Source organism: Xenopus tropicalis, chromosome 10 (genome assembly GCF_000004195.4).
Source record: "Xenopus tropicalis strain Nigerian chromosome 10, UCB_Xtro_10.0, whole genome shotgun sequence".
Lineage (NCBI taxonomy): Eukaryota > Metazoa > Chordata > Amphibia > Anura > Pipidae > Xenopus > Xenopus tropicalis.
This window is the reverse complement of record NC_030686.2, coordinates 28,059,743-28,073,652: the sequence shown is the minus strand read 5'-3', so window position 1 is coordinate 28,073,652 and position 13,910 is coordinate 28,059,743. Positions and strand designations below refer to the sequence as shown.

The 13,910-nt window shown below is 47.2% G+C and overlaps 1 long non-coding RNA gene across 1 annotated transcript in view; it reads right to left on the bottom strand.

The window, feature by feature from the left end:
* Positions 1 to 5,128: 5,128 nt before the first annotated feature.
* Positions 5,129 to 13,910, bottom strand: part of LOC116408041 — a 31,489-nt gene continuing 22,707 nt past the window's right edge. The window contains exon 4 of the long non-coding RNA XR_004220689.1: positions 5,129 to 5,426. This is a non-coding gene — a long non-coding RNA (uncharacterized LOC116408041). The remainder of the gene's footprint in view (positions 5,427 to 13,910) is intronic.

The window sequence follows — 13,910 nt, the reverse complement described above, 5'->3', positions numbered from 1 at the left end:
TTTCTCCCTTTCTTCCCCAGCAGCCAATCAGCAGAACAATGGGAAAGTAACAAGATGGCAGCTCACATCAGAATAGCACTCAATTTTAAGAAATCCAAGTCCGGTTTGGGACTCCTCCAGTTACATGGGAGTAGGAGAAACAGTAGGTTACCTGAAAGCAGTTCTAATGTGTAACGCTGGCTCCTTCTGAAAGCTCAGACTCAGGCACAATGCACTGAGATGGCGCCTACACACCAATATTACAGCTAAAATTACATTTGTTGGTTCAAGAATACAATTTTGCTTCCGGGAGGCGGGCCCATGCAGCGGCCGCACTTTTAATGAGCTCTGCATAGCCAGAGCAAGAAAATACCCTAATAAACCCGTCTTCCATAAAAATTTGCAGCTCTGAAGTGGGGACCCAACAGTCCACCTTACAAGAAGCCCTCGGGCTTACCGCGACTGTTCTTTTTCCCTGGAAGCCCACGGCCAAGTAGCCGAGCTGACCTGCCATACCGCCGGCGGCCATCTTACATTACACGAACAGACATCGCATCACACGGAAACTCTCCACATCACTGCCATCTGGTCACCCGAGAGAGCCACAGAGAGTAATACCAGCGGCAGGGCTGAGATACTAAAACCCCTTGCATGGAAAACCCGACAGCCACAGCAAACGCGGCGCTTCATGTGAAAGCGACCTCGGCCTACGCAATTCGGAGCCATAACCACCCGACCAGGTCTCACCCCAAACCCTAGGCCCAGCAGCTAAATCAGCCTACCTTATCCTCGGCAGCCATCTTGCCACACCGGGAAACCTCCGCACCACCACTGTTCCTTCACCGGAGGGAACTTAAAGGAGTAGCGCCTATAGCGAGGCTGCGACACTTCATCTCCCTATTGGGAAAAGCCTGTTACGCGGATACCTCGCTCCGACTCCCTTAATCTGACCCTACGTTCACTCGGACAGACCGTAAAGGAAACAGGCCAGTACCCTGCCTGACATAACAGGAACTGCACAAATTCTATAATAAAATCAACTGGAGAGGGTAAGGGCACATCTCATCCTACCCCCACCCTCCATATCACCCATAAGACTCTCAAAAACTCCCTGGGGGACCACATAGGCCCTTATACCCCAGGACAGAGAGACTCTGGTTTCACAATACCTAATAGCACCGATACACAATATAGGTGCAAGTCCAGCATTAACTTAAAGGGAAACGAAAGTCAAAGTCACTTGGGGGTGCCAAAATGTTAGGCACCCCCAAGGGACTTTAACCGCTTACCTCGTACCCCGGGCTGGTGCCCCTGTTAGGAGAAAACAGCACCAGCCCGGGGCACCTGGAGCGCAGCGCTTCCGTCTTCCTCGCTTCCTTTTCCTGAGTGCCAGCGGTGGGCGCATGCGCAGTAGAGTGAAAAGCCGACTTTAACATTTAAGTTCGGCTTTTCACTCTACTGCGCATGCGCGCGCAGCGAATCAGCAGCAAGGAAGCGCCGGCAGCTACCCCGGGCTGGTGCTGTTCCTTCCTCACAGGGGCACCAGCCCGGGGTAAAAGGTAGGCGGTCAAAGTCACTTGGGGGTGCCTAACATTTTGGCACCCCCAAGTGACTTTGACTTTATTTTTCCTTTAACCATATACTAAGGTATCACGGTGCCCCTTACACCAAACAGAACTCCATCTCAAAAGTGGCAACACTAAACTAAATACCATCCGCCAGACAACCACATAACTGACTTGCAAGTCTGGTCAGACCTAAAGAGAACAGGCCATTAACACCTGCAACAAAACTAGAGCCATACAATACATATTGCAAACCAAGGGGAGAAGGACCTTACTGACACAAAAGTCTCAGCAACCGCACCCCAATCCAACTTAACTCTGTGATCCTCATAGTGTCTCCCATAACATCCCAAATGGAATCTCAACTTAAAAGTGACAACACCTGACTAAACGTCACTCATGTAGCAACAATGTAACCGACTCAAGTGTGTAATACCGCACTCCAACCTCCATTTCAGCCGATCCTAAAGGGGAAAATAGGTGAAAATTAAAACGATTCCGACGGGAAAAACAGGTGGAAAACACTTACATCAGTTTCAATATTAACCATATCACCTACCACCAAACTGATATCCACAAGGTCATCCCAATCCAAGCCAATGGAGAAATACCTGGGACATTCAACTACACCCCCCCCCCAAAAAAAGACACTAAAGCACCAACCTTAGATGATTCCACATCCCCTCAACAAGCCCCAGTATCTCCTGCTAGCCTACCAGTGTCCACGGATCTCATATCTACAAGTGATCTGGTTCACCTCCTAGCATCTCTGCTAGACCAAAAACTGACAAGCATTAAAGAAACATTAGATGAACTCTTACATCAATCATCTAACCAATCACAGCGCATACAAGAAGCAGAGGACAGGATCTCAACATTGGAAGATGATCTCACAAAAGCACAAAACCAAATTGATCTTCAACAAAGGCAAATCTTAATCCTCATAGACAAAGTAGATGACTTAGAGAACAGAAGCAGGCGAAGCAACCTTCGCTTGGTAGGAATACCAGAATCCATTAAAGGCAAACAATTGGAGGATCTTCTCTTAAACTGGCTACCGGCAACTTTACAAATGCCTCCAAACGACAGTCAGTACCAAATAGAGAGGTTCCATCGGATAGGCCCTCCTCCGCGGGAAGAGCCATCCAAACCCAGACAAGTCATCTTTAAACTACTAAACTATGCCGATAAACAAAAGATCCTGGAAGCCTACAGGAAAACTCAAATATGAGACTCACTGCCTCTACCTCTTTCAGGACTTTTCCGCCTTAGTCACCGCCAAACGGAGAGATTTCACCCCCATCTGTCGACACCTGTACGAGTCAGGACACAAATTCTCCCTCCTATACCCAGCTAAACTTAGAGTACTGGAAAATGGAAAAACATACATCTTTGAGGATCCTCAGAAAGCTGCAAAACACTTCTGACTTCCTACAAATGGAGAAACAGCGAATAACAGTCCAAGTCCCTCACCCGACAACTGAACTGATCCAACCAACAAACGAAATAGATCCTTACCAGGAGGGATCATCACCTTGATTACGACTCTTCCAGTTCCACTCCTCACTGTAACTCTGAGAGATAAACCCCCCGATACTGAACAGTGAAAACGCCTCGGACGATCGGGGCTACAATTCCTCCCTTTTCCTTCCCCTTCCCCTCTACTGCCAAGTTTAAACCCATACTTCCCACACCCCCTTACTCCTCAAAAGACCCAGCTAGGTCGGCCCTCCATCCACCCAACTATAACAACCTATTCCCTACCTCCCTAAAGCAGTGCGGTATTCACCTATGAAACATACTTATATATGTTAATGTTATTGTTTGTTTTCTATATTTCTATTTTTTTATCTTTTGGAAAAAAGGTATAGGATAGACTTTAGATGGCAAACACCATAACCATTATACAAGACATTAAAATCCTATCCTGGAATGTAGGAGGCCTTAACTCTCCCTTTAATAGGAGAAAAATACTAGACAGATTGAAAAAAGAAAATCCCCATATAGTGCTACTCCAGGAAACCCACTGGCGCACAAAAGACAAATCATCCCTAAAAGATAACTGGGTTGGGGAATGTCTCGAGGCCTTGTATAAAAAAAAAGCCAGAGGTCTACGTAGCAACTATTTTTAATAAAATGTTTTGCTATAAAATACTAAATTCTCATAAAGACAAACAAGAAAAAAAAAGAATATAATTTTAAATGGTAGAGTGAATTATTTGCTTTGTAAACAGTGTAATTTAGAAATAAAAAATAAAAAGTACACCATAAAAATCATGAGAGTATACCTTTAACCTAAAGTTGAACTTACCCTTTAAACGCATGGCTACCTTACTCCCTTCTGCTTTACTCTTTGGTACTGAAAAAGTCTTTGAGATTTCAAACTTCTGTGCCCATTGTCCCTATTTAGATGAACCAGTCCTGATTTGTGGACCTGAAAAGAGACAGGGGTTAAACAAAAGTGAGAAGGTTGTGGGGGAACAGTTGGAAATGTTTTAGATTATTTGGGCAAGGTCTGCTGGAACAGTGACTGTTGTGAGGTGGATTAAAGTAGTTCAAATATTTAAAGTTACAGTATATTGGTTTCTGCAGTTAGACATAGGAGATGCCTTATTCAAAAATTGTTCTACTTACAAGATAGCAGTGAGAGCAGTAGTACTGCTTTCCATTAGTGTTGCCTCATGTGGACCAGACTGATAGACGGACTGAAGAAGGCTCGAGCAAAAGCAGCTCCCAGAAATGGCACACCCATTGTTTAAATGTCCACCCCCCACCTTTTCTGTTATTCACCTGTATTGGAACCTGTATTTTACAATTCACCTACTTTGCTTCCCTATTCATTTTCCCCATGCATGTGTGAATGTGTCGCAGATGCACAGGTTTATTATTTATTTCAGACTTTAGTTACCCTTTAAATAACATGAATACAGGCATTTGGAACAGCTAGTGCCAGATTGGTTCATTCTACACGGAGCTGGCAGCTGCAGATAATGGTCATTTTGTAAAAAAAACATGTTTTTACACTTCAGTAGGATATGGAACGCTCATAAAAAAGATTTGGCGGAATAACGGAGCTATAATACAGAGTCTTAGAAAAGTTTAACATACTCTCTGGGAGTGTCGCTTGTTGCGCTCAGTTATTACAGCAATACGTTGACTGGATCAGATCCTTGCTGGAGGGGATGATTTGGAAGGCATGTAGAACTGGTGTTGGACCATGAAGGCAAGTAGAACTGGTGTTGGACCATGAAGGCATGTAGAACTGGTGTTGGACCATGAAGGCATGTAGAACTGGTGTTGGACCATGAAGGCATGTAGAACTGGTGTTGGACCATGAAGGCAAGTAGAACTGGTGTTGGACCATGAAGGCAAGTAGAACTGGTGTTGGACCATGAAGGCATGTAGAACTGGTGTTGGACCATGAAGGCAAGTAGAACTGGTGTTGGACCATGAAGGCATGTAGAACTGGTGTTGGACCATGAAGGCATGTAGAACTGGTGTTGGACCATGAAGGCATGTAGAACTGGTGTTGGACCATGAAGGCATGTAGAACTGGTGTTGGACCATGAAGGCAGTAACTGGTGTTGGACCATGAAGGCATGTAGAACTGGTGTTGGACCATGAAGGCATGTAGAACTGGTGTTGGACCATGAAGGCAAGTAGAACTGGTGTTGGACCATGAAGGCATGTAGAACTGGTGTTGGACCATGAAGGCAAGTAGAACTGGTGTTGGACCATGAAGGCAAGTAGAACTGGTGTTGGACCATGAAGGCATGTAGAACTGGTGTTGGACCATGAAGGCATGTAGAACTGGTGTTGGACCATGAACTTTCAAAGAGACTGTTTTCATCAGATGGCCAAATCATAAAACTCTGCCTAAAGCTAAAAACGAGAAAAGGGCCAACACCTAAATACTGAGCCAAAAGGAGATGTTAGTTCATTTATCCAGACAACAAATTCTATCAATTATGTAAAAGGGAACTAATAATAGGAGCGCATTAACAAAAGATGCAAAGTACTTCAACAGATTCACTATTTTGATATTTGGCCTTCTCCGACCTACCCAGAATCCCATGTTGGCCATCCCAGAATGCACTGCTATAGAGCTATAACAGCCTGCATACAGTGCATTAGGTATGTTCCTTATAAGAAGAGACGTAGAATGCTGGATTTGTGCAGGGTGCATCTTTCCCTAAGCAGGGAGTCAGAACAGCTGTGTATATTACAATAGCATGAGTAGGGAGTCGGAACAGCCAATATGGTTGTACAGGTATAGGACCTGTTATCCAGAATGCTCAGGACCAAGGGTATTCCGGATAAGGGGTCTTTCCATAATTTGGATCTCCACACCTTAAGTCTACTAAAAAAACATTAAAACATTAATTAACCCAATAAGACTGTTATTTTATTAAAATGGAGTCTATGGGAGACAGGCTTTCCATAATTCTGAACTTTCTGGATAATGGGTTTCCAGATAATGGACCCCATACCTGTACATTGCTTACTACAGGGAATACAAATGCTGGTATAGTTTTATGATATCTCCCTGTATAGACTACAAGCAAATCTGGGGACCGTAGAGGAATAGCTATGCTGATATACAGTAGTTCATAATATCTCCTTGTATAACGTGTGCCCATAATAGGCGCTGTTTCTGCAGAACTGTGCTTAGTACAGTGAAACTGGTGTGCTGACACATGGGTTTATGGTATATCCTTGTACAAACTATGAGCAAATGCGAAGGCTGTTTCTGCATAATTGTGTTTAGTGCAGAAAACAACAGCTGTTCTGGCATAATTACAGGTATGGGATCCGCTATCCGGAAACCAGTTATCAAGAAGCTCCAAATTACGGGAAGCCCATTTCCATTTTAATCAAATAATTCAAATATTTTAAAACTATTTCCTTTTCTCTGTAATAATAAAACAGTGACTTTTATTTGATCACAACTGATATAATAATTCATCCTTACTGGAAGCAAAATACACCTATTGGGTTTATTTAATATTTAAATGATTTTTAGTAGATTTAAGCTATGGAGATCCAAACTATGGAACTACCCTTTATCTTATCAAGTCCCCAGCATTCTGGATAACAGGTCGCGTACCTGTACATGGTAACCTTCTATAAGACTATTATAATTCTGATTTTCTATAGACTTACTTCAATGCAGACCACTAGGCTTGAATCATTACACACAGGATTCACTGAGTATTTCATATTTTCAACTGGTTTCAGGTTGAAAATATTATCCAAGTACTGCTCTGCTGAAATGTAATACACTATGGGCCCGATTCACTAAAGTCCGAAATAAGGAGTGCTATTTATAGCATGCGTTAAAAATCTTATCACTTCTTATATTTCACTCGATTCACTAAAAGGACACTTGCAGAGCGCAATATATTACGCACGTAACCATTACTTTCTGAAAACCACCATTTCCCTGAAAACTGGAGGATGCATCACTCTAGGGCCAACATATACTTGAAAAAATACGACTGCAAACTCCATGTTGTGTTGCCAATAGCTTACGAACCGCAATTTTCTTTAAGTACCGCCTGCCCCAAGTAGGGTTAATATTCACACAGATTAACACGATATTTTGCACATTTAACGCTTCATATGTGTTTGTGAATCATGCGTTAGTACTATTTCTATTCGCTAATTAACGCAATGCGTTTTTTTTGTGCATGCGATATGCGGATTAACACATGCGAAATGACTTTGATGAATCGGTACTTAATTATCGCATGCTTTTTAATGAAAAAAACTATGCGATAAGCGTTATTGACCTTTAGTGAATCGGCCCCTATAACGCTTATCGCATAGTTTTTTTCATTAAAATATGTCATTGTAAGATAAATAACGCCAAGAACATCGCTTCTTAATTATGACAAGTGTCCTTTTAGTGAATCGAGCGAAAAATAAGTATAAATAGCACTCCTTATTTCGGACTTTAGTGAATCGGGCCCTATGTTCCATTTACAGTTACTGCCCTGCTAGTTTCCACCTTAAAATACTCCCCTATATAAGTGCTGTAACTATAAACTATATTCAATAAGTACAAGAAGATTGCTCAGATTGTTTTTGGTGTCATTAATATAATGATAATGTTTTCCATTATACAATACATTGTCATTCTTTTCATTACCATTAAAGGCCAATTAATATAATAAAGGGTAAAGATGTGCACAGGAGCTGCAATGTGATAGAGTGACACAGTGTTGAACTGCAGTATGCACTGATGGCCACCAGAGGTCACTGCTGATTAATATGTAAAATGAATTCTAGAATTGTAGAATGAAACTGATGTTGAAACCATCTTCTTATAGTACTAATATTACAATAAAATGTGCGTTCTATATGGGTATAACCAATGCCCACCGGAGACCACAGGCACATTCCAGTGGGTAGCTAAATTAAAATTAACTTAGTTGTTAAAAACATTTGCCTATGATCTACTTGGTTTAGTTTTTCACAACTCCAAGAGAAGGGGTACAAGGGAACCTACACAGGCGCTGCCACCTTCTATATGAACATCCTCTGCTGATGGCTGAGTGGGAAATAAACATGGAGTTGCCTACATACATCCAGCACACACACATACAGAAGGCTCCTGGAATGGTGAATAACAAACAAGAATTTGGAATGAAGGGACAAGTAATGGTGTCAATAGACTGTGATTTTTTTTTATACAGCAAATCAAGTATACTTTGTGGTTAACCATTGCAGGCTGGTCAAAACCCCAGGAAGCATTTCTCTGAGCTGAATAATTACAGAAACAAGGCATTGCAATTAACAACTTCCTTGAGGTTTTGTCACTTCCGGGGCGGCTTTTGAGTCCAACAGCAAGTACACAAGCACAATTTGTACTTCACTGAGTAAGAGTTCTGGGCCCATACCCCCCTGGGTTCAAGTGGACGCATGGTGGGGTGGGTCTTGTGGCGTTTGGGGGCGGCCTAGATGCAAATCTTGGGCCATGCAACCCCAGGGCCGCAAACAGGGGGGCACAGCGGGGACAGCTGTCCCGGGCCCGGGCAATTTTTACTTTTAAAGGGGGCACGGTGGTGCTACAGTTTTCTTAGTGGCTCTGGCCCCCTTTAATAAAATCCGGGCCCTGTCATTGGTCATAGGGATGGTTGTGCCCCGTGTGTACATGTGACGTCAGTAATTAGGGGGGGGTGCGGGGCACACTGACCACCAATATATTATGGGAGGCACTGCTAATGGGCACCAATGTATTATGGGAGCACAGCTGGGCACCAATGGATTATGGGAGCACAGCTGGGCACCAATGGATTATGGGGGCACTGCTGGACACCAATGTACTAGGGGGGCACTGCTGCTGGACACCAATGTATTATGGGGGAACTGCTAGGCACCAGTGTATTATGGGGGCACTGCTGGGAACCAATGTACTACGGGGACACTGCTGCTGGGCACCAATGAATTAGGAGGGCACTGCTGCTGGGCACCAATGTATTATGGGGGAACTGCTGGGCACCAATGTATTAGGGGGGCACTCCTGCTGTGCACCAATGTATTAGGGGGGCACTGCTGGACACCAATGTATTATGGGGGCACTGCTGGGAACCAATGTATTATGGGGGCACTGCTGCTGGGCACCAATGTATTATAGGGGCACTGCTGGGCACCAATGTATTAGGGGGGGGCACTGCTGGGCACCAATGTATTAGGGGGGCACTGCTGGGAACCAATGTATTATGGGGGAACTGCTGGGCACCAATGTATTAGGGGGGCACTGCTGGGAACCAATGTATTATAGGGGCACTGCTGGGCACCAATGTATTAGGGGGGCACTGCTGGGCACCAATGTATTAGGGGGGCACTGCTGGACACCAATGTATTATGGGGGCACTGCTGGGAACCAATGTATTATGGGGGCACTGCTGCTGGACACCAATGTATTATGGGGGCACTGCTGGGAACCAATGTATTAGGGGGGCACTGCTGGGAACCAATGTATTAGGGGGGCACTGCTGGGCACCAATGTATTATGGGGGCACTGCTGCTGGACACCAATGTATTATGGGGGCACTGCTGGGAACCAATGTATTATGGGGGCACTGCTGCTGGACACCAATGTATTATGGGGGCACTGCTGGGAACCAATGTATTAGGGGGGCACTGCTGGGCACCAATGTATTAGGGGGGGGCACTGCTGGGCACCAATGTATTAGGGGGGGCACTGTTGCTGGGCACCAATATATTATGGGGGCATTGCTGGGCACCAATGTATTATGGGGCACTGCTGCTGGACACCAATGTATTAGGGGGGCACTGCTGGGAACCAACGTATTATGGGGCCAATGCTGGACACCAATGTATTAGGGGGCACTGCTGGTGGGCACCAATGTATTATGGGAGCACTGCTGCTGGGCACCAATGTATTATGGGAGCACTTTTGCTGGGGACTAATGTATTATGGGGCCACTGCTGGACACCAATGTATTAGGGGGCACTGCTGCTGGGTACCAATGTATTATTGGGGCACTGCTGGGAACCAATGTATTATAGGGGCACTGCTGGGCACCAATGTATTAGGAGGGTACTACTGCTCGGCACCAATGTATTAGGAGGGCACTGCTGCTGGGCACCAATGTATTAGGAGGGCACTGCTGCTGGGCACCAATGTATTAGGAGGGCACTGCTGCTGGGCACCAATGTATTAGGGGGCACTGATGCTGGGCACCAATGTATTATGGGGGCACTGCTGCTGGGCACCAATGTATTATGGGGGCACTGCTGCTGGGCACCAATGTATTATGGGGGCACAGCTGGGCACCAATGTGCTAGGGGGGCACTGCTGCTAGGCACCAATGTATAATGGGGGCACAGCTGGACACCAATGTATTATGGGGGCAAAGCTGGGCACCAATGTGCTAGGGGGGCACTGCTGCTGGGCACCAATGTATTATGGGGGCACTGCTGCTGGACACCAATGTATTATGGGGGCACTGCTGGGTACCAATGTATTATGGGGGCACAGCTGGGCACCAATGTATTATGGGGGCAAAGCTGGGCACCAATGTGCTAGGGGGGCACTGCTGCTGGGCACAAATGTATTATGGGGGCACTGCTGCTGGACACCAATATATTATGGGGGCACTGCTGGGCACCAATGTATTAGGGGGGGGACTGTTGCTGGGCACCAATATATTATGGGGGCATTGCTGGGAACCAATGTATTATGGGAGCACTGCTGCTGGACACCAATGTATTAGGGGGGCACTGCTGCTAGGCAGCAATGTATTAGGGGGGCACTGCTGCTGGGCACCAATGAATTAGGGGGGCACTGCTGGGCACCAACGTATTATGGGGCCAATGCTGGACACCAATGTATTAGGGGGCACTGCTGCTGGGCACCAATGTATTAGAAGGGCACTGCTGCTGAGCACCAATGTATTATGGGGGCACAGCTGGGCACCAATTTATTAAAAAGACACTGCTGCTGGGCACCAATGTATTATGGGGGCACTGCTGCTGTGCACCAATGTATTATGGGGGCACTGCTGCTGGGCACCAATGTATTATGGGGGCACAGCTGGGCCCCAATGTGCTAGGGGGGCACTGCTGCTGGGCACCAATGTATTATGGGGGCACTGCTGCTGGGAACCAATGAATTATGGGGGCACTGCTGTTGGGAACCAATGTATTATGGGGGCACTGCTGCTGGGTACCAATGTATTATTGGGGCACTGCTGGGAACCAATGTATTATAGGGGCACTGCTGGGCACCAATGTATTAGGAGGGTACTGCTGCTGGGCACCAATGTATTAGGAGGGCACTGCTGCTGGGCACCAATGTATTAGGGGGCACTGATGCTGGGCACCAATGTATTAGGAGGGCACTGCTGCTGGGCGCCAATTTATTATGGGGGCACAGCTGGACACCAATGTATTATAGGGGCACTGCTGGGCACCAATGTATTATAGGGGCACTGCTGCTGGGCACCAATGTATTATGGGGGCAAAGCTGGGCACCAATGTGCTAGAGGGGCACTGCTGCTGGGCACCAATGTATTATAGGGGCACTGCTGGACACCAATGTATTATAGGGGCACTGCTGGGCACCAATGTATTATAGGGGCACTGCTGGGCACCAATGTATTATAGGGGCACTGCTGGGCACCAATGTATTAGGGGGGGCACTGCTCGGCACCAATGTATAAGGGGGCGCACTGTTGCTGGGCACCAATATATTATGGGGGCATTGCTGGGCACCAATGTATTATGGGGCCAATGCTGGAAACCAATGTATTAGGGGGGCACTGCTGGGCACCAATGTATAAGGGGGGGCACCGTTGCTGGGCACCAATATATTATGGGGGCATTGCTGGACACCAATGTATTAGGGGGGCACTGCTGCTGGGCACCAATGTATTAGGGGGGCACTGCTGCTGGGCACCAATGTATTAGGGGGGCACTGCTGGGCACCAACGTATTATGGGGCCAATGCTGGACACCAATGTATTAGGGGGCACTGCTGCTGGGCACCAATGTATTATGGGAGCACTGCTGCTGGGCACCAATGTATTATGGGGGCACTGGGGCTGGGCACCAATGTATGATTGGGGCACTGCTGGGAACCAATGTATTAGGGGGCACTGCTGCTGGGTACCAATGTATTATTGAGGCACTGCTGGGAACCAATGTATTATAGGGGCACTGCTGGTAACCACTATATTAGGGGGCACTGCTGCTGGGCACCAATGTATTATGGGGGCACTGCTGCTGGAAACCTATGTATTAGTGGGGTACTGCTGCTGGGAACCAATGTATTAGGGGGGCACTGCTGCTGGGCACCAATGTATTATGGGGGCACTGCTGGACACCAATGTATTAGGGGGCACTGCTGCTGGGTACCAATGTATTATTGGGGCACTGCTGGGAACCAATGTATTAGGAGGGTACTGCTGCTGGGCACCAATGTATTAGGAGGGCACTGCTACTGGGCACCAATGTATTAGGAGGGCACTGCTGGGCACCAATGTATTAGGAGGGTACTGCTGCTGGGCACCAATGTATTAGGAGGGCACTGCTGCTGGGCACCAATGTATTAGGGGGCACTGATGCTGGGAACCAATGTATTAGGAGGGCACTGCTGCTGGGCACCAATTTATTATGGGGGCACAGCTGGACACCAATGTATTATGGGTGCTCTGCTGCTGGGCACCAATGTATTATGGGGGCAAAGCTGGGCACCAATGTGCTAGGGGGGAACTGCTGCTGGGCACCAATGTATTATGGGGGCACTGCTGCTGGGAACCAATGTATTATAGGGGCACTGCTGCTGGGCACCAATGTATTATGGGGGCACTGCTGCTGGACACCAATGTATTAGGGGGCACTGCTTCTGGGCAGCAATGTATTATGGGGGCACTGCTGCTGGGCACCAATGAATTAGGGGGGCACTGCTGGGCACCAACGTATTATGGGGCCAATGCTGGACACCAATGTATTAGGGGGCACTGCTGCTGAGCACCAATGTATTATGGGGGCACAGCTGGGCCCCGATGTGCTAGGGGGGCACTGCTGCTGGGCACCAATGAATTATGGGGGCACTGCTGCTGGGCGCCAATGTATTATGGGGGCACTGCTGGACACCAATGTATTAGGGGGCACTGCTGCTGGGCACCAATGTATTAGGAGGGCACTGCTGCTGGGCACCAATGTATTAGGAGGGCACTTCTGCTGGGCACCAATGTATTAGGAGGGCACTGCTGCTGGGCACCAATGTATTAGGAGGGCACTTCTGCTGGGCACCAATGTATTAGGAGGGCACTGCTGCTGGGCACCAATGTATTAGGGGGCACTGATGCTGGGCACCAATGTATTAGGAGGGCACTGCTGCTGGGCACCAATTTATTATGGGGGCACAGCTGGACACCAATGTATTATGGGGGCACTGCTGCTGGGCACTAATGTATTATGGGGGCAAAGCTGGGCACCAATGTGCTAGGGGGCACTGCTGCTGGGCACCAATGTATTATGGGGGCACTGCTGCTGGGCACCAATGTATTATAGGGGCACTGCTGGACACCAATGTATTATAGGGGCACTGCTGGCCACCAATGTATTAGGGGGGGGCACTGCTGGGCACCAATGTATAAGGGGGGGCGCTGTTGCTGGGCACCAATATATTATGGGGGCACTGCTGGGCACCAATGTATTATGGGGGCACTGCTGCTGGACACCAATGTATTAGGGGGGCACTGCTGCTGGGCACCAATGTATTAGGGGGGCACTGCTGCTGGGCATCAATGTATTAGGGGGGCACTGCTGGGCACCAACGTATTATGGGGCCAATGCTGGACACCAATGTATTAGGGGGCACTGCTGCTG